Source organism: Amphiura filiformis, chromosome 19 (assembly GCF_039555335.1).
Source record: "Amphiura filiformis chromosome 19, Afil_fr2py, whole genome shotgun sequence".
Taxonomy (NCBI): Eukaryota; Metazoa; Echinodermata; class Ophiuroidea; order Amphilepidida; family Amphiuridae; genus Amphiura; species Amphiura filiformis.
In genome coordinates this window covers 28,675,495-28,694,656 of record NC_092646.1, presented here as the reverse complement: position 1 = coordinate 28,694,656, position 19,162 = coordinate 28,675,495, and the positions used below count along the sequence as shown (strand labels likewise).

The 19,162-nt window shown below is 35.8% G+C and overlaps 1 long non-coding RNA gene across 2 annotated transcripts in view; it reads left to right on the top strand.

The window, feature by feature from the left end:
* Positions 1-19,162, top strand: part of LOC140141148 (uncharacterized) — a 105,098-nt gene that overhangs the window by 6,110 nt on the left and 79,826 nt on the right. The window lies entirely within an intron of this gene.

Below are 19,162 nucleotides of genomic sequence, written 5' to 3'. Positions count from 1 at the left end.
CTGTGATTACATCTAGACACCAGTTTATTTTTTATTTGAACGGGACCCTAATTTAATGAGAAAAACGCCGAAAAAGAGAGGCCCGGCAAAAGCCGATTTGCAGACAATTTTGTAGCTACAGACAGCTCGTATTCCATATAACAACTACGGAAACCAATCAGTGCCAGAAGTGTTGATTTATATTTCATCCGCCTAGGTTTGGCTTAACCCAATGAAAGGTAAAACTTTAAGGCTGATCATTTTAATTATAAATGTAGTGTGTGTGTAAAAGTATATTTCTCAAAATGGAGGAGAGCGCCTATGACTATTGTCCGTTCTGTCTACATGGTCTATGATATATTCACTTAACACAGACCACGGTTGCCAAACAAATGAGGGCAACGCGGGTCAAATCATTGAGGATTTAAAACAAGACCTGTCTTTAAACAGACAATGCGGTTGGTATAAAACATAGCGTGTGATATCATGATATCAACTTCAAAATCTAAAAACAAAAGTAAAGAAATAATTTAGGGCGAAATAAATAAACAGCGTACAGCAGGTGCTATCTTGTCAATAATGATAAGAGGAACATGAAAAAAACCCAGCAGAGAGCATGCACCCCAGTAAAGAGTTAAATAAAGCAAGGAAAAATCATAATGTGCAGAAGGCCTACTTTTCGGATGATATTCACAGAAACAAAAATAAAGAACTAAAGATCTAAAAACAAAAGTAAAGACAATGAGGGCGAAATAAATAAACAGCGTACAGCATGTGCTGACTTGTCAATAACGATAAGAGGAGCATGTACCTCAATAAAGAGTTTAAATAAAACAAGGAAAATCATAATGTGCAGAGGCCTACTTTTCGGATGATATTCACTGAAACAGAAAAAAAAGAAATAAGTTTAAAGAGTTATATAGTTTAAGATTAGACAATATGAATAAAATGTGACATGTGTCTGATGATATTTATACACTTCGAGCAAAAAATAAAGAACTACTTATCACGCGACAAAAATAAATAGCCATATTTTATGAACGAACTGAATGTTGACATTGCGGACCAGGATTTGAAACAAGAACTGTTTTCAAAAAGAAAACGCGGTTGGTATAAAAACATAGCGTGTGCTATCATGATATAAACTTCAAAATCTAAAAACACAAGTAAAGAAATAATTTAGGGCGAAATAAATAAACAGCGTACAGCAGGTGCTATCTTGTCAATAATGATAAGAGGAACATGAAAAAAACCAGGAGAGAGCATGCAACCCAGTAAAGAGTTAAATAAAGCAAGGCAAAATCATAATGTGCAGGAGGCCTACTTTTCGGATGATATTCACAGAAACAAAAATAAAGAACTACGTTAGTACGTTTAAAAAATTATATAATTTGAAATTAAATAATGCAAAATCATACATAAAAATGTGACATGTGTCTGATGATAATTATACACTTCGACCAAAAATTAAAAAATACTTAACACGCGACAAAATAAACAGCCATCTATCAAGAATGACAAGAGGAACATGAAAAAAAACACCTAATATATGAGAGCATGCACCCCAATAAAGAATTGCTTTAAAATAAAACAATGAAAAATCATGACATGTGAAATGAATGTTGATACCCTTATAAATAATACTCAAGGGTGAAATAAAAAACACCTTATCTACCGATATTTCCACAGTTAAACATACTCAGTGATCACTTGTACTAAAACAAAAATAAAGAAATACTTCACAAATGATAACTAAGGAACACATAAAAAATAAATAAGCGAGCATGTCCCAAAAAAAGAATTAGTAAAAGATAAAATAATGATAAAACGTACAAGAAGGGGCAAAATATTTGTCGCAAAAACTTATTAAATGCTCATTTGCTCTAAGATATTTAATGTTTGCAATTTACTCCTAGTTTATCATTTATTTATTATTTATCTAGGCTTATACATCTTTTATTTATTTATCTATTAATTTATCTATTTATCAATTTATTTCAATATCATTATTATTAAAGGAGTGTTTCGTGATCCTAGCATCCTCTTTTTATGACATTTTTCAATACATATCCACGAAAAAGCCTATTCCCAAAATTTCAGTTGATTCCGATTTTGCGTTTGCGAGTTATGCATGATTATGTGTATTACACTGCTCCATAGACAATGCGTTGTAATTTTGTTCTGGTGCACCAGAACGAAATTCAAATTTCACGATATCTTTGCAAAACGAATTAATCTGCAAGAAATATTTTGTACATAAACATTATGTAGCCAGAGGTTTCCAGTGATATAAAAATCTCAACTTTTTTTGAGAAAAGTGGGGGATGAGGCTGTGGATCACGAAATGCCCCTTTAAGTGCCTATTTATAATGATATTTAAATCTATCAACATTATGCTTACGTCATCCAGGAGTTATTATCCCACTTGAAATCGCCATATAAACACAAATTAATAAAGAAATACCCAATGGGTGAAATAAAAGCATGATCTATCTTTTCAAGAATGAAAAGAGGATATAAAAATATAACAGAGCATGTCCTATAAACATGATAAAGAATTATTTAAAATCGTACAAATGTGAAACATGTAATATGACATATACTTAAGGGATCTGGAATGAGCGTTTTGAGCGTTTCGACAGTATTTTTGTGGGAAATGAGAGCACATCAGACATATCGAATTGCATTCGACCATCAATTGAAAATTTTGACCTTTCGTATTGAAGATATGGATTTTATTTCCCAAAAAGACCTATTTTTTTTGGGGGAAATCCATATCTTCAATACGAAAGGTCAAAATTTTCAATTGATCGTCGGCCTTTCCTCCCAGCTACATATACTTAAAGAATGTATCATTAAATTTATAAAATTTACTTCGAGGACTGTTATATATCAAAAATATCAATTTTAATGATTTGTCATAAAATGTGTATTACATTGCGAATTTCAAAAAATCAAAATTATTTGATATCAGGACATTCTTAGTATTCAGAATGCAATTCGATATGTCTGATGTGCTCTAATGTCCCACAATAAATACTGTCCAAACGTTCATACACCAGCCCTTAACATAAAACAAAATAAAACGGTCATGATAATATGACATTAAGGGCGAACACCACTAATGAAGCGTCTTGGTTGAAATGCACGTGAAAATTAATGTCTTTCTTTGCTCAATTTGAGGCCTTTTTGGCTCTCATAGTTGCCTGATGTACACCGTTACATTTTATTAAGAAACAAGGTAGTATAGTTTCTCTCCATTGATTTTGCAATGGCGTCTCCAGGAGGGGGGCTCAGAGGGGCTTTCAGATTTATGCGGTGGGGGGGGGGGGCTTAATGGCTAAAATCGCCAAAAAACGCCTGATTTTACATATCCCTCAAGCGTTGGTTGTCAGTAGATTGCAGTCACTCCTCATCAAGTGTTGACAAAGACAACAGTGGTTGTTGAAACGTACACAGTAAGTGCATTTTCTTGGATCAGATACTACGAACTCTGGTTTACTAGTTTACTCTACCGATCCTGATGAATTTGTTCAATCAATAACGATATCTGGGGACCAATCACAAGCCAGATTCATTTAAAGATGCATTACATCATGACCAATTTTAGTTAGGCCAGAAATTGGCCTAACTCTCCATAGAATCCCGTGTTAAAAATGTTATCCGCAATCCAAAGTCAGTAGTCCACTTGGGAAGCTAACAAACAGAGGGAGTACGGTGACTGAAAAGATTAGATGTGAAAATCTATCAATTGTGCACAAATAATAATCAGAGTTTTAAGCTTAAATGCAATAGCCAGAAGCACAATTGGCAAGTGGAGTACGGAGAAGTCTAGCTACACCCTGGAAGAAAAAAAAACAGTATTTGAAACGAGGAAATGTGCAATATGACTTAATGTATTACATTAGAAAAGGCTTAAAAGGCAACTATTAGGCCCTGATTCATATTTAATCCTCATTTAGGCCTGTAAATTAGATTGTCTGTGTAAATTTAGCAGGATCCGACTTTTTATGACGACTTTCAAAATGTGTTACATTTCAGAAACACCAAGCTGTTTGTGAGGTGGCGTTAGCTGTATGGGTTATAGGTTGAACTTTTTACAATATTTCTGGAAAAAAATCCTGAAATCCATATATATTAATTTTTACAATGGATGTCGTCATCTGACCTTCTGCTTGCAGAAAGGGGAAGTTTTGAAGAACTGAGTTGTTTTCCCGGCCCCTGTCTGTACAGAAAGTCAGTGGGGGTTATTTACTGATATGCACCCTAAAAGGCCCTTGTCATAACCAATGGTGGCGGCATGATTTTTCCCGTGCATGAGGGTTTAGGCCAAATTAAATTATATGTCTAAACTTGAGGTTGCATGTGTAAAACATGGTCTTTTTTTAACGCATGTTTGGTGTATTGAAATGATATTTTTTTGGCTTGCACAATCATGGTAAAGATCCATGTCATACATAAGAGATTATAGGACATACAATACTTGGTAGGCCTAATGATAATGCGTAAACTTTGTACCTGTTAGGGAACTGAAATCACAAGCGTCATGGGAGGCTCTGTCTCACCAGTTGCATTTACAAGGCCCTTGTTATAACCAGTGGTGGCGGATTATTTTTTTCTGGGGGGGGGAAGGGTCACACAAGGTTCTGAACAGAAACGTCACATACGGACCAACCCACACAACCGAGAACCGCGAATGCCGAGAACCGCGAAAGCCGAGAACCGCTCTAGTTAGCCAATCAGATTATATTGATATTGCCTTCCACCTGCCAACTACTTTGGATCTAACACCACTATTGCGTAACAATATCGATAATCATGTCCATTCATTCATTCAATTTATATATGTCCTCTTCAATCGCGATCAATGTTCATCGTGAATGAGCATTGATTTGATTTTACTTCTTCACAGGGTTACTAAATCCGCGAGGTGGTAGGCAATTGGGCAACTATTGAAGATTTTCCCCGGGACTTTTGATAATTCCTGTCCCATAGAAACCAATGGTTAAGAAAAAAATTGGGCGACTTTTCAACATTGGCCCCTGCGACTTCGGTATCCGGCATATAAATCAATGGTTAAGAAAAACTTGGGCGACTTTTCGATTATTTGATTCGGGAACTGGAATGAGCGTTTGAGCGTTTCGACAGCATTTTTTGTGGGACATGAGAGCACATCAGACCTATCGAATTGCATTCTGAATACGAATATTGTCTTTCTGGTATCAAATAATTTTCATTTTATGAAATTCACGATATAATACAAATTTATGACAAATTATTAAAATTTGATATTTTTCACATTTTGGAGATATAACAGTCCTCGAAGTAAATTTAATGATATAGTCTTAAAGTGTATGTAAGTGGGATGAAAAGCGACGATCAATTGAAAATGTTGACCTTTCATATTGAAGATATGGATTTTTTTCCCAAAAAGACCTAATTTTTTTTTGTGTTTTTTAAAAAAAATCTATCAATACGAATTGTCAAAATTTTCAATTGATCGTCGGCTTTTCATCCCACCTACATACACTTTAGGTAGAAATCATCAGATTTATAAAGTTTACTTCGAGTACTGTTAAATATCAAAAATATCAATTTTTAATCATTTGCCATAAAATGTGTATTACATTGCAAATTTCAAAAATCAACATTATTTGATATTAGAAGGCCATTCTTCGTATTCAGAATGCAATTCGATATGTCTGATGTGCTCTAATGTCCCACAATAAATACTGTCCAAACGTTCATACCCCTTCCCTTAAGAGTAGGAATTACCTTGAAAATGTCTAAAAAATACAAGATTCCAGTTATATTCCGGTCTGAAACTTACCGATAATTTTTTTAACATAAATAACACCACAAATTCGCAACAAACAAAAATTGTGAAAAAATCACCACGGGCAGATTTTTGGCTATTTCTCCATTTACGATCCAAAATCAAAAGGATTTTTTTTTTTTATTATTATTTCATTTTACAGATATTAATTTCGTGCAATTGTAGGCACCTGTGTGCATTTTATGCATTTTTGCAGAGTTTGTATTCGTTTTTGCATGTCAATACCATAAACTTAATGACATTAATGATCCTGGTGTGTACTTTCATGGAGCTGTAGGTAATTAAAAATAATGACAAGTCAATTTAATCAATTAGTGAAATACATTTATAGTGAACCAGAGGTGTATCAACTGTAAGTGCATATCATTAGATTGATAAACTTTACTTCGAGGACTGTTAAATGTCAAAAATATCATTTTTTAGTAATTTGTCATAAAATTTGTATTATATTGCAGATATCAGTTAAGGTTATTCCTGGTAGGCCTATACTCAGAATGCATTTTGGTATGTCTGAGGATGTGCTCTCAGCTCGCAGCCCTTAACTGACAAATGAGTCAGTAAAATGCGTAATTTTAACGTGTGATTTGTAAAAGTTTACAGAACTCGAGGGGAGACGACCCCTCTGTCAGCAACCCCTTCCCCTCAAGCTTGTCTCCGCTAGCTGGCCTTTTAGATTTTACGTTTGCTAACGTGCAGTGACTTTTTTCTTCTAAAATAGCCCCTGGATCGCCGTGTCTTTATTTCTTGAACAATTTCAACGAATGAGGTCTTAAATTTGAGCTAAAGGATACAGCTATTGGCTGCCGGTTCCAATTATGACATATTTGTCTTTATTTAGGATATACAGCAGGTGAATATAACTGGTACCTTAATTTATTGGCTTACTGTATGGCAAATTATAAACATTTAGATTTTCCTCTGTTGGACCTCGCTTCATACAAACAGACGGCTGCCAAAAATTGAAAAACGAGCAAAAAGAATTAGTAAAGAAAAAAGGGCGGAAAATGTGGAAAAAAATTGTACTATACATCAAAATGTGCTGCTTTTGAGGCGGTAGCACTTCAAAAATAGGGGCAACCTTTTCGGGCTGTTGAGGAAGGGCGGCAAAATTGGATTTTCTTCAGCCCCCCGGGGAAGGGGCGGCCACGGTACGCCACTGGACGTAGTAAAAAGTGGTGAATCCCATGCCCCTCGGTTAAAACGAGTTAAAGAGTTGATATTAAAATAGTTTAAATCAAAAACCTAAATTCAAATAGTAATCACAGGCCCTTTCATGCCTTTGGGATTAAAGAAATATACTGCGATTTTCCGTTCCTTTTTTTCACATGCATTTGTAATAATCAACAGTATAATCAGTATTTGCGAGTTGTATCGCCTTTTATCTTATTTTACTCACTCTGTTATTTACAGTTAGGTGTTAATAAATCAAAGTTAAGTTCAAATAAACGGTGTGTAGAATTAATGTTCTTTTAGCTTTTTTTAATGGTATCACGGTTAGGCCTGTCGACAAATGTTACAATATTAAATAAAAAAAGAAAACAAACCTAGAATCATACAAATGACTTTTTGTTAACACTGATTAGGCCTACATTTTCTCTCCACTGATATAGCAACAAAAAACTTTCATTTAATTCATATCCTACACCACATTTGGCCATAATACATTCTAGAAACGCTTGCTGTTAGAATAAGAAAAATTTTAATGCTAATTTATTGCACATTCTAGGGAAGCGTGGTTACCTTTTTAAAATAACCGAGTGAGAGGGTTTTCCAGAAAATATTTTTCCTGTCAAAACTGAAGCATCCTCTGTATAAAAGAAAATATGAATATTAACTGCACATCATATATAACGATTCGTGATACCCAATTGTGGCACATTTGATGTCGTTTAAGAAGCAGAGAATATTATTTCAATTTTATATACGCCAAAATATTTTTTTTAATTGAGCAAGAATAAGGATAGAAAAAACGTTGAAAATCCTATGTGAATATTTATATTAGACCCAACCAAAGATTACTGTTTCGTTTTTATGGTAATCTAATCTTTTATTTCCTGAAAAACATTTTGGGTCTAATGTCGAATATTCACATACTTGATCAAAACATCGAACGTGTATACAAGAAAATGGTAGGTTTTCCTCTATAGTATTTTACTGACCATGGAAATGTACTGAGACACAAGCACGTGTCAAAATCGATAATGTATTGTCCATATAGACGCCCAGTTATCATCTTTATTATTGGATTTCTTTTTGTATAAAACACGCAGTTAACAATAATTGAGCGCTAATAATACACATAAATGTTTTTAGGCAAATAAAATTCCAAAATATGATACGTTTTCTGCCTTTGCTTGTCACGTGGTAGGCCTATGTTGAAGTTGCGATTATATCTTCAAATAAGTTTCAAACTAGAGCGGTTCTCGGCTTTCGCGGTTCTCGGCATTCGCGGTTCTCGGTAGTGTGGGTTGGTCCGTATGTGACGTTTCTGTTCAGAACCTTGTGTGACCCTTCCCCCAGAAAAAAATCATCCGCCACCACTGGTTATAACAAGGGCCTTGTAAATGCAACTGGTGAGACAGAGCCTCCCATGACGTTTGTGTTTTCAGTCTGATTTCAGTTCCCTAACAGGTACAAAGTTTACGCATTATCATCAGGCCTACCAAGTATTGTATGTCCTATAATCTCTTATGTATGACATGGATCATGATTGTGCAAGCCAAACAAATATCATTTCAATACCCCAAACATGCGTTAAAAAAAGACCATGTTTTACACATGCAACCTCAAGTTTAGACATATAATTTAATTTGGCCTAAACCCTCATGCACGGGAAAATCATGCCGCCACCATTGGTTATGACAAGGGCCTTTTAGGGTGCACCAGTAAATAACCCCACTGACTTTCTGTACAGACAGGGGCCGGGAAAACAACTCAGTTCTTCAAAACTTCCCCTTTCTGCAAGCAGAAGGTCAGATGACGACATCCATTGTAAAAATTAATATAAACTGCTCAAATAAAGAAAGTCCGCAGTCATGTATCCTGTCCTCCACCAAAACCTGATATTGTTATGACAATTTGATTGATGCGGTCGTGTGCAGAATCTTGTTATCTCCAAGTTGATACCAAATTTGCTACCAAATACTCAAAAGTGACAAAGATTGATACCAGTTTATGGCATTTGGTACATTTTCAAAAGTTGCAAATCAAACTATGCACGCGGTCGAAATTGCTTAGCGTGGCAATGTGGTCAAGCTTGCTTGCCCACGATGGGCCCCTGTCGACTATCCTGAAGTGCGCGCTTTATTCAATTGTTAATTTAAAACGCATGGATTGCTACAGTGCTTTATGATGAATACTAGGGCATGATGCGATCGATATGACCTAGCGGTTGTTTCGGGCTATGTCAATGGTCGTGCTCTGCCATTCACCTCTACAGGTCCGCGTGGTCCGTTTTTAATTTGCAACTTTTGAAAATGCACCAAATTTCATATACTGGTATCAATCTCTCTGAATTTAGAGTGTTTGGTAGCAAATTTGGTATCAAATTGGAGCTAACAAGATTCTGCACACGATCTTATCAATTATCTTGCCATAACAAGATCAGGTTTTGGTGTAGGACAGGTTACATGACTGCGGACTTTCTTTATTTGAGCAGTTTATATGGATTTCAGGATTTTTTTCCCAGAAATATTGTAAAAAGTTCAACCTATAACCCATACAGCTAACGCCACCTCACAAACAGCTTGGTGTTTCTGAAATGTAACACATTTTGAAAGTCGTCATAAAAAGTCGGATCCTGCTAAATTTACACAGACAATCTAATTTACAGGCCTAAATGAGGATTAAATATGAATCAGGGCCTAATAGTTGCCTTTTAAGCCTTTTCTAATGTATTACATTAAGTCATATTGCACATTTCCTCGTTTCAAATACTGTTTTTTTCCTTCCAGGGTGTAGCTGGACTTCTCCGTACTCTACTTGCCAATTGTGCTTCTGGCTATTGCATTTAAGCTTACAACTCTGATCATTATTTGTGCACAATTTGCCATAGGGATGCGAGGGTCATCCGAGGTCAATCGATGAGGAAGTTCGAGGTCAATCGATGAGGAAGTTCAAGCAACTTCCTCATCGATTGACCTCGGATGACCCTAAATCATCCACCCAGCTGAAGGCCAAAGGTTTTGGCCGAAACGTCGGTGATTCCATCTGACCAAAAAGTGAGTTTTTCTGGTTGACCAGATTTAATTATCTACTAATTGATCAAATCCCAGATGACTGAAAGTATACACAGTGTCACTTACTGTGTAGTGTGTACGTTTCAACAACCACTGTTGTCTTTGTCAACACTTGATGAGGAGTGATGCAATCTACTGACAACCAACGCTAGAGGGATATGTAAAATCAGGCGGTTTTTGGCGATTTTAGCCATTAAGCCCCCCCCCCCCCCACCGCATAAATCTGAAAGCCCCTCTGAGCCCCCCTCCTGGAGGCGCCATTGCAAAATCAATGGAGAGAAACTATACTACCTTGTTTCTTAATAAAATGTAACGGGGTACAAAAAGGCCTCAAATTGAGCAAAGAAAGACATTAATTTTCACGTGCATTTCAACCAAGACGCTTCATTAGTGGTGTTCGCCCTTAATGTCATATTATCATGACCGTTTTATTTTGTTTTATGTTAAGCTATATGCATGTTTTTCCTATATGCCTCCTTAACCCTAACCCAACTAGGACTCACTAAAGCTCACTATTAAAACCACTCTGCGTGCATGAATTCCACGGGACTTGATGACGCAATCAGACCAAGTCATATATATACCCAGGGAATCGTTGGCCGGGCCAACGTCACCTGTGTGGCTACATGCTGGGGATCTCCTGCGTGGCATACGAGGGGTCCCAGGCTCGAATCCCAGGGGTGCCAAGTGACTTTCTTCTTCATCTTCTCTCCTTTTTCGTTCCTTCTTTCCCTTCCGATAGCACAAAAACCACGGGTAGGCTGTGGGTTAGGGTTAAGGGCTGGTGTATGAACGTTTGGACAGTATTTATTGTGGGACATTAGAGCACATCAGACATATCGAATTGCATTCTGAATACTAAGAATGTCCTGATATCAAATAATTTAGATTTTTTGAAATTCGCAATGTAATACACATTTTATGACAAATCATTAAAAATTGATATTTTTGATATATAACAGTCCTCGAAGTAAATTTTATAAATTTAATGATACATTCTTTAAGTATATGTAGCTGGGAGGAAAGGCCGACGATCAATTGAAAATTTTGACCTTTCGTATTGAAGATATGGATTCCCCCCCCCCCAAAAAAGTCTTTTTGGGAAATAAAATCCATATCTTCAATACAAAAGGTCAAAATTTTCAATTGATCGTCGATGCAATTCGATATGTCTGATGTGCTCTCATTTCCCACAAAAATACTGTCGAAACGCTCAAAACGCTCATTCCAGATCCCTTAAGTATATGTCATATTACATGTTTCACATTTGTACGATTTTAAATAATTCTTTATCATGTTTATAGGACATGCTCTGTTATATTTTTATATCCTCTTTTCATTCTTGAAAAGATAGATCATGCTTTTATTTCACCCATTGGGTATTTCTTTATTAATTTGTGTTTATATGGCGATTTCAAGTGGGATAATAACTCCTGGATGACGTAAGCATAATGTTGATAGATTTAAATATCATAAAATAGGCACTTAATAATAATGATATTGAAATAAATTGATAAATAGATAAATTAATAGATAAATAAATAAAAGATATATAAGCCTAGATAAATAATAAATAAATGATAAACTAGGAGTAAATTGCAAACATTAAATATCTTAGAGCAAATGAGCATTTAATAAGTTTTTGCGACAAATATTTTGGCCCTTCTTGTACGTTTTATCATTATTTTATCTTTTACTAATTCTTTTTGGGACATGCTCGCTTATTTATTTTTTATGTGTTCCTCTTATCATTTGTGAAGTATTTCTTTATTTTTGTTTTAGTACAAGTGATCACTGAGTATGTTTAACTGTGGAAATATCGGTAGATAAGGTGTTTTTTATTTCACCCTTGAGTATTATTTATAAGGGTATCAACATTCATTTCACATGTCATGATTTTTCATTGTTTTATTTTAAAGCAATTCTTTATTGGGGTGCATGCTCTCATATATTAGGTGTGTTTTTTTTTCATGTTCCTCTTGTCATTCTTGATAGATGGCTGTTTATTTATGTCGCGTGTTAAGTCTTTTTTTAATTTTTGGTCGAAGTGTATAATTATCATCAGACACATGTCACATTTTTATGTATGATTTTGCATTATTTAATTTCAAATTATATAATTTTTAAACGTACTAACGTAGTTCTTTATTTTGTTTCTGTGAATATCATCAGAAAAGTAGGCCTCCTGCACATTATGATTTTGCCTTGCTTTATTTAACTCTTTACTGGGGTGCATGCTCTCTGCTGGTTTTTTTCATGTTCCTCTTATCATTATTGACAAGATAGCACCTGCTGTACGCTGTTTATTTATTTCGCCCTAAATTATTTCTTTACTTGTGTTTTTAGATTTTGAAGTTTATATCATGATAGCACACGCTATGTTTTTATACCAACCGCGTTTTCTTTTTGAAAACAGTTCTTGTTTCAAATCCTGTTCCGCAATGTCAACATTCAGTTCGTTCATAAAATATGGCTATTTATTTATGTCGCGTGTTAAGTAGTTCTTTATTTTTTGCTCGAAGTGTATAAATATCATCAGACACATGTCACATTTTTATGTATGATTGTTCATTATCTAATCTTAAAATATATAATTCTTTAAACTTATTTCTTTTTTCTGTTTCAGTGAATATCATCCGAAAAGTAGGCCTCTGCACATTTATGATTTTCCTTGTTTTATTTAAACTCTTTATTGAGGCACATGCTCCTCTTATCGTTATTGACAAGTCAGCACATGCTGTACGCTGTTTATTTATTTCGCCCTCATTTTCTTTACTTTTGTTTTTAGATCTTTAGTTCTTTATTTTTGTTTCTGTGAATATCATCCGAAAAGTAGGCCTTCTGCACATTATGATTTTTCCTTGCTTTATTTAACTCTTTACTGGGGTGCATGCTCTCTGCTGGTTTTTTTCATGTTCCTCTTATCATTATTGACAAGATAGCACCTGCTGTACGCTGTTTATTTATTTCGCCCTACATTATTTCTTTACTTTTGTTTTTAGATTTTGAAGTTGATATCATGATATCACACGCTATGTTTTATACCAACCGCATTGTCTGTTTAAAGACAGTTCTTGTTTTAAATCCTGAATACAATGTCAACATTCAGTTCGTTCACCTCACAATGCGGTGCGATGTTATATAACTGTATATATTGCAGGGTTGCCAAACCCGCGATGTAATAGGCCTAGGTCAATAGGATGAGTTTTGAAGATTTTCCTCGCGACAATTTCCTGTCCTATAGACACCAATTGATGGTTAAGAAAAATATTGCATGACTTCTCAACATTGGCTTACGCGACTTCTGGTAGTTTTTTATCTCATAGAAACCAACGGTTGATAAAAAAAAATTGGGCGACTTTTCAATGATTTGACCCGCGGTTTGCCCTCATTTGTTTGGCAACCGTGGTCTGTGTTAAGTGAATATATTTCGGTAAGAAAACAATTATCATAGACCATGTAGACAGAACGGACAATAGTCATAGGCGCTCTCCTCCATTTTGAGAAATATACTTTTACACACACACACTACATTTATAATTAAAATGATCAGCCTTAAAGTTTTACCTTTCAGTGGGTTAAGCCAAACCTAGGTGGATGAAATATAAATCAACACTTCTGGCACTGATTGGTTTCCGTAGTTGTTATATGGAATACGAGCTGTCTGTAGCTACAAAATTGTCTGCAAATCGGCATTTGCCGGGCCTCTCTTCTTCGGCGTTTTTCTCATTAAATTAGGGTCCCGTTCAAATAAAAAATAAACTGGTGTCTAGATGTAATCACAGTTAACACACCAGGAAAATTATAGAATATACAACAACCTAGTTACACCTGTAGACCGCGAACAAACATGCACCTGGCCCGACCTGGCCGCATCACTTAGTGTTCTCCCTACGGATACTCCTAAGGGTCACACAATGAATACCAAAAAGACAAGTGGCCGAGTGGTCTAAGGCGCTGTATAGTGTGTCCAAAGCAGTCCGCCGCCGTGAGTTCGAACCCCGCCTCCGCCAAACTTCAATGAAGTAAAATAAAAATAAAAATTTTACTTTAAAAAAATTTCATATTGGGGAAATGTGACTGGCAGAATTTATGTATGGCATGGAGTGGTGTGATTCATATCCCGATTTACACATGGTAAGCGACCTCAAAAGTTTGTATTGCTTTGATTGCATTATCAAAATCAATCGATTGCGATACCAAGTACTTGAAATGACTTGAGAGTCCCAGTTATGTAATATAGATGCGGTTGAATGATGGCCCGAATGATGGGCGGGCTATTTTCCATATTTGGATTCATGACGTAACTCATCGACGGGTTTGGTTTTGGGCACTGTTTATTATAATGAGGGTGCACTGCTGGGGGTAGCGAACGCACATGTGTAAGGACCAACGCCTGACGGCGTTGACGGCGTTGATTAATGGTGTTAAATATTGCGTTGGTCCTGTATGGACTAGGCTGGTGTGGCTCTGAGAAGACACCGTTTGGTTTTTGAGAAGAAATTAACGCACAAGTTTCCGAGACTGAAATTAGAGCAAAAAGCATCCGTTTGGAAACATGTCCAACATAGTATAGTCAACGTGCAGTGAAGCATAGAAATTATTGAATGGGAACAAAGGTATTGTTCACAAGAGAATTGTACAGCAGGTGGTACACATAGCCATAGCAGCTGAAAGCACCAACCCTCTTCAAACAACAACAACAACAACGATCAGGGGCCTCCTGGCACGTTCGTGCAGTGAGAATAAAAACCCGTGCAGTGAGACTGAATTAAAAATCCGTGCTTAAAACATTTCTATACTAGTTTCAGACCGACACATGACCAGGACATTAAAGAAGTTCCTCTACAAAGTAAAACTGATCGAATCAGAAAATCCTATATGTATAAAGGGTATACGTTGTGTGGTAGCAGTCAAACATTCATTTTGCGGTTAAAATTCAAGTAAATATTGCCTCACAACGCCTCTGGCAACGCCCTTTTCCACTAATAATAATAATATGGTCACTCGGGACGAGAAAATACGCAACGGGCACAATTGTCCTAGTAAACTGGGCCAAAGAGTGATCACCAGGAACATTTTCATCGCTGCCCACCCCTGATATGCCACTGGGGATAACAGTCAAAAAGCAAGAGCGCAGACTGTAAGGGATGAAAGCAAAACTCGACCGCGGTTGACCGCGTCGTCCGGTTTTATTGTTCTATACCGCTGGTCGAGTTTTGATTTCATCCCTAACGGCATTGCAGACCTGATAATCAGGGCAGCTTGAAAATCCCTCTGACTCCCTCTGTCTTGTAGACCCTTTTAAGACCAAAATGTACAATACTTAGTGTGAAAAAGGTTAAAAGCGCGGCTTTCCTCAACATGCTCAAGAAAACCCTATGACCATATCATTTATTTATAATAAAAGCCCGATCCGCCCGTATTGAACAGAGTTGGGTTTTTTTGTCACCGTATTCCAAGAAAGATACACATTGTGAGAGTAGACAATAAGACCCTGTTATGAACTAAACATATCTACCAAAAAACGTTTCAAAACGTAAAAAGGGGCCACAGTTTAAAAAATCTTTCCTGTGTGGCTTTTCACCCTTTTTTTTTTTTTTTTTCATTTATGAAAGTTTCTAAAGATCTATATGTAGTTATCTTTAGGCTACTTGTTTCTTTTTCTTAGTTGTCAGTGTTCATTTTGTAGAGTAAATGAATTAATGTTCGTCCGTAAAGACGTTATAATGTATTTTGATTTAAGCAAAAGTAGCAAATACTCACTTTGTTAAATTCTTCATCGTCTTGTGCGATTCTGCGCCTATGTACAGATATAGATGTAGGGCCTATATATAGCAGGTTGACAGACAGTCAATTTGCTAAGTATTTACTACTCTTTATGAACACGCAAGATAATAAAATATAAACCTTCAAATGTTTTTGATAATACATAGCCTTCGTCATATTGTACCGCTTTCGAACAGTCTTAAACCTAATTGTTGCATGTAGAAATTAGGACTCGTTCTTCATGTTATTACTACTTTACTGAATGGGACCAAGTTTAAAAAGGGTGAAAAGTCACACAGGAAAGATTTTTTAAACTGTGGCCCCTTTTTATGTTTTGAAACGTTTTTTGGTAGATATTAATTCTTTTTTTGAGGTAAAAAATATTGCGCAGTAAGTGGTTCTTTGTAGCCATGCGAGGCGAACTAGTTGGATATCCATATTTCGTGGTTAATGGTTCTTTGTAGCCCTGCAAGTAAACTATTTCACGATGAGTGATTTTTGAAGCTTCGAGGGCAAACTAGTTGGATATCCATATTTCGCGGTTTGTCGTACTTTTAAGCCCTGCGGGGCAAACTAGTTCGATATCCTCATTTCGCGGTTAGTTGTTTTAACGACCCGTAACCACCCCAATCAGCTGCATGGGGTAAAAGAATTATTACAAAAATTAATAGCTGAACCCAATAGTTCAGACAGGGACTGGAAACGACATATTGATGACTATAATAATAATATACGGTGTATTCAATAAACCCAAGCGGAACGAGATCTGGAAAGTAACCGCTATCCGAACCATAAACACATGCATGATCAGACAACGAGTGTTCAATTTCCTCATAGTTTCCCACGTTGTACACACGTCAGTCGAATTTGGCGGTGTTGGTTTGTTAGCCCTCCAAGTTATAACAGCACATCGTTCACTTTGTGTTGAACATTGTATGTGGGCCTCACTGTAATAACATAAAGATCAGTCTGATCAGTGTGATATCATTTCAAGAGCTAAGAGGTCACTTCACATGATTAAGCTAAACAGCCTAATTCGGCCCTGATTTGGTAAAATGATCTAACTTGAAATCAAAATCGCTGTTTCGAGAAAAAGAGCTTTAAAGTTTGAACACTTGACGTTTTTCTTTTTAAATTAAATAAATAAATCTCGTTATTTGGTGCAGAAAAAAGTTAAGAGTCCCACGTAACATCGCATGGTAAAAGTGAAAAGTAATTGAACAAAATGGTGTTGTTCAACGATGTTTTAATATAAAATTATACACTGACGTTACGTACAAAAATACTTTATCAAAGTGAGCAAAAACAACCATGACAGTCCCATCACGCGCCACTACAACGATATTCCCCATATTCCGTCTGATCTTAGAGTCACTGGCCTTCTCCAAACCTCAGGTTCAGATCACTAGCGTTGGTTGAAGGAACAACATACTATATACCATTACGGCACCCTTGCTGGCCCTGATAGCATCGGACTTAATGTCCAATTTTCTGCATTCAAACTTTAATTTCCTTTTGGTCACGCCCTGCCCATTTGGTAGATCTTCATTCTCTCCATTATAGCAGTTTTTTGTATTTATTTCCTGTGTTTTCTAATTTTCTTTTTTCCTTCTTTCTTTCTTTCTCTCTTTCTTTCTTTCTCTCCTTCTTTCTTTCTTTCTCTCTTTCTTTCCTCCTTTCTTTCGTTTTTCTTTCATAGGCCTACTTTCATTATTCCTTTCCTTTTTAGTTCTTTTTCTTTTCTTTATTTCTTTCTTCTCTTTTCCTTCCTTTCTTTTTTCCTTTCTTTCATTCTTTCTTCCTTTATTTCTCTCTTTCTTTCTTTCTTCATCTCTTTCTTTCTTTCTTTCTTTCTTTTTTCTTTCTTTCTTTCTTATTTTTTTGTTTCTTTCATAGGCCTACTTTCATTCTTTCCTTTCCTTTTCTTTTTCCTTTCTTTGTTTCTTTCTTCTCATTTCTTTTTCCTTCCTTTCTTTCTTTCCTCATTTCTTTCTTTCTTTCTTTCCTCATTTCTTTCTTTCTTTCTTACTACATCTTCTCTGCTATAGGCCTATGGCCCTAGATTGCCGAGAAGGCATTGATGCAAACATCATGCATGTCATGATGTGAAATGTTCCAAAGGTTAATGAACGAGAATGAAAAGAACAGATTAACTTTATCATGTTTGTCTCCCTATGCATGAGTGCGTATATTTATGGCCTTTACAATATTTCCTTATGTTCTTGCTTTCTATCTTTTTTATTTGATTCATAAAATTACATTCAACAAAATGATTGAAGACTGAGAAAACACACAATGCAGACTGAATGGGGTAGGTAAGATGCCATGTCCATAGCTTAATTGCAGGAGTTTCGGACTAACAATCAACACATTCAAAAATACAGTTTAAAAGTGAAGATTGTAGTGAATGATCAGTCCTTTATCATGTGCTTGCCACTATCTACTTTATAGCAAACTATACATTGCGAAATAATATAAAATCATTTTAAATAAAATGTGCATGTAAGTTAGGTTTACATAGCGAATTAACTAACAACTGCAGTGTATTTCTTGATTTTAATAATAAGCATGGGTAAAAAGCAGTAAAGACAAAATACAGAACAATTTGGAGTGATGAATTAAAGAGTTGACAGGAGTTATAGGAGTTAATGTTTTTTGCTGTTTCAGTGTGCATGTTCTCACCATTGATGGTTTGGTGAACTGTCATGTAACATGGATATAAGCGTGATCCTAAAAAATGCCTTTCACGGTGACCCAAACTATTTACAAGACCTCTTCTGCATTGAGGCTGGCCTTCCCTTTTAAAGGGAATATTTATTCTTTCTTAAATTTCTTTTACTTTCTTTCTATTTCTCTTTCTTTCTATCTTTTTTGTTCTCCTTCAATTTGATAATGGTGTGCAACTGTCATGAGCCCGGGGTCAAGAGATGAAGTCATTAAATGTAGGCCTACGATCGTTTTAATGTTTTTCAACACTGCCTCATGCGGATTTTTGACATTATTTATAATGTCTAAACAATGTCAAAGAATTGGAATCGGTCAACTTAATGTTTGAAATCACCGGAATAGACTGGGAAATCTTTCTTCAAGTGTTTAGCATTCAATTATGTTTACGAATTGATCGACAATAACGTGTTTAGTGATATTGGGCCGGTTTTGATTTTATTTTAAACTCCAGAATTCGTTATTTTTCCTGTTCACGCGCGCACATAATAGTCTTCCCTATCTAGGTATATCAAACACTCAGATTTGGAAGCTAGTCGCCCAGTTCATCGTTTGCACGATCAGGCTGGCATGATACCTGATTCTCTCTTCCAATACGATGGGATAAATGTGTCGA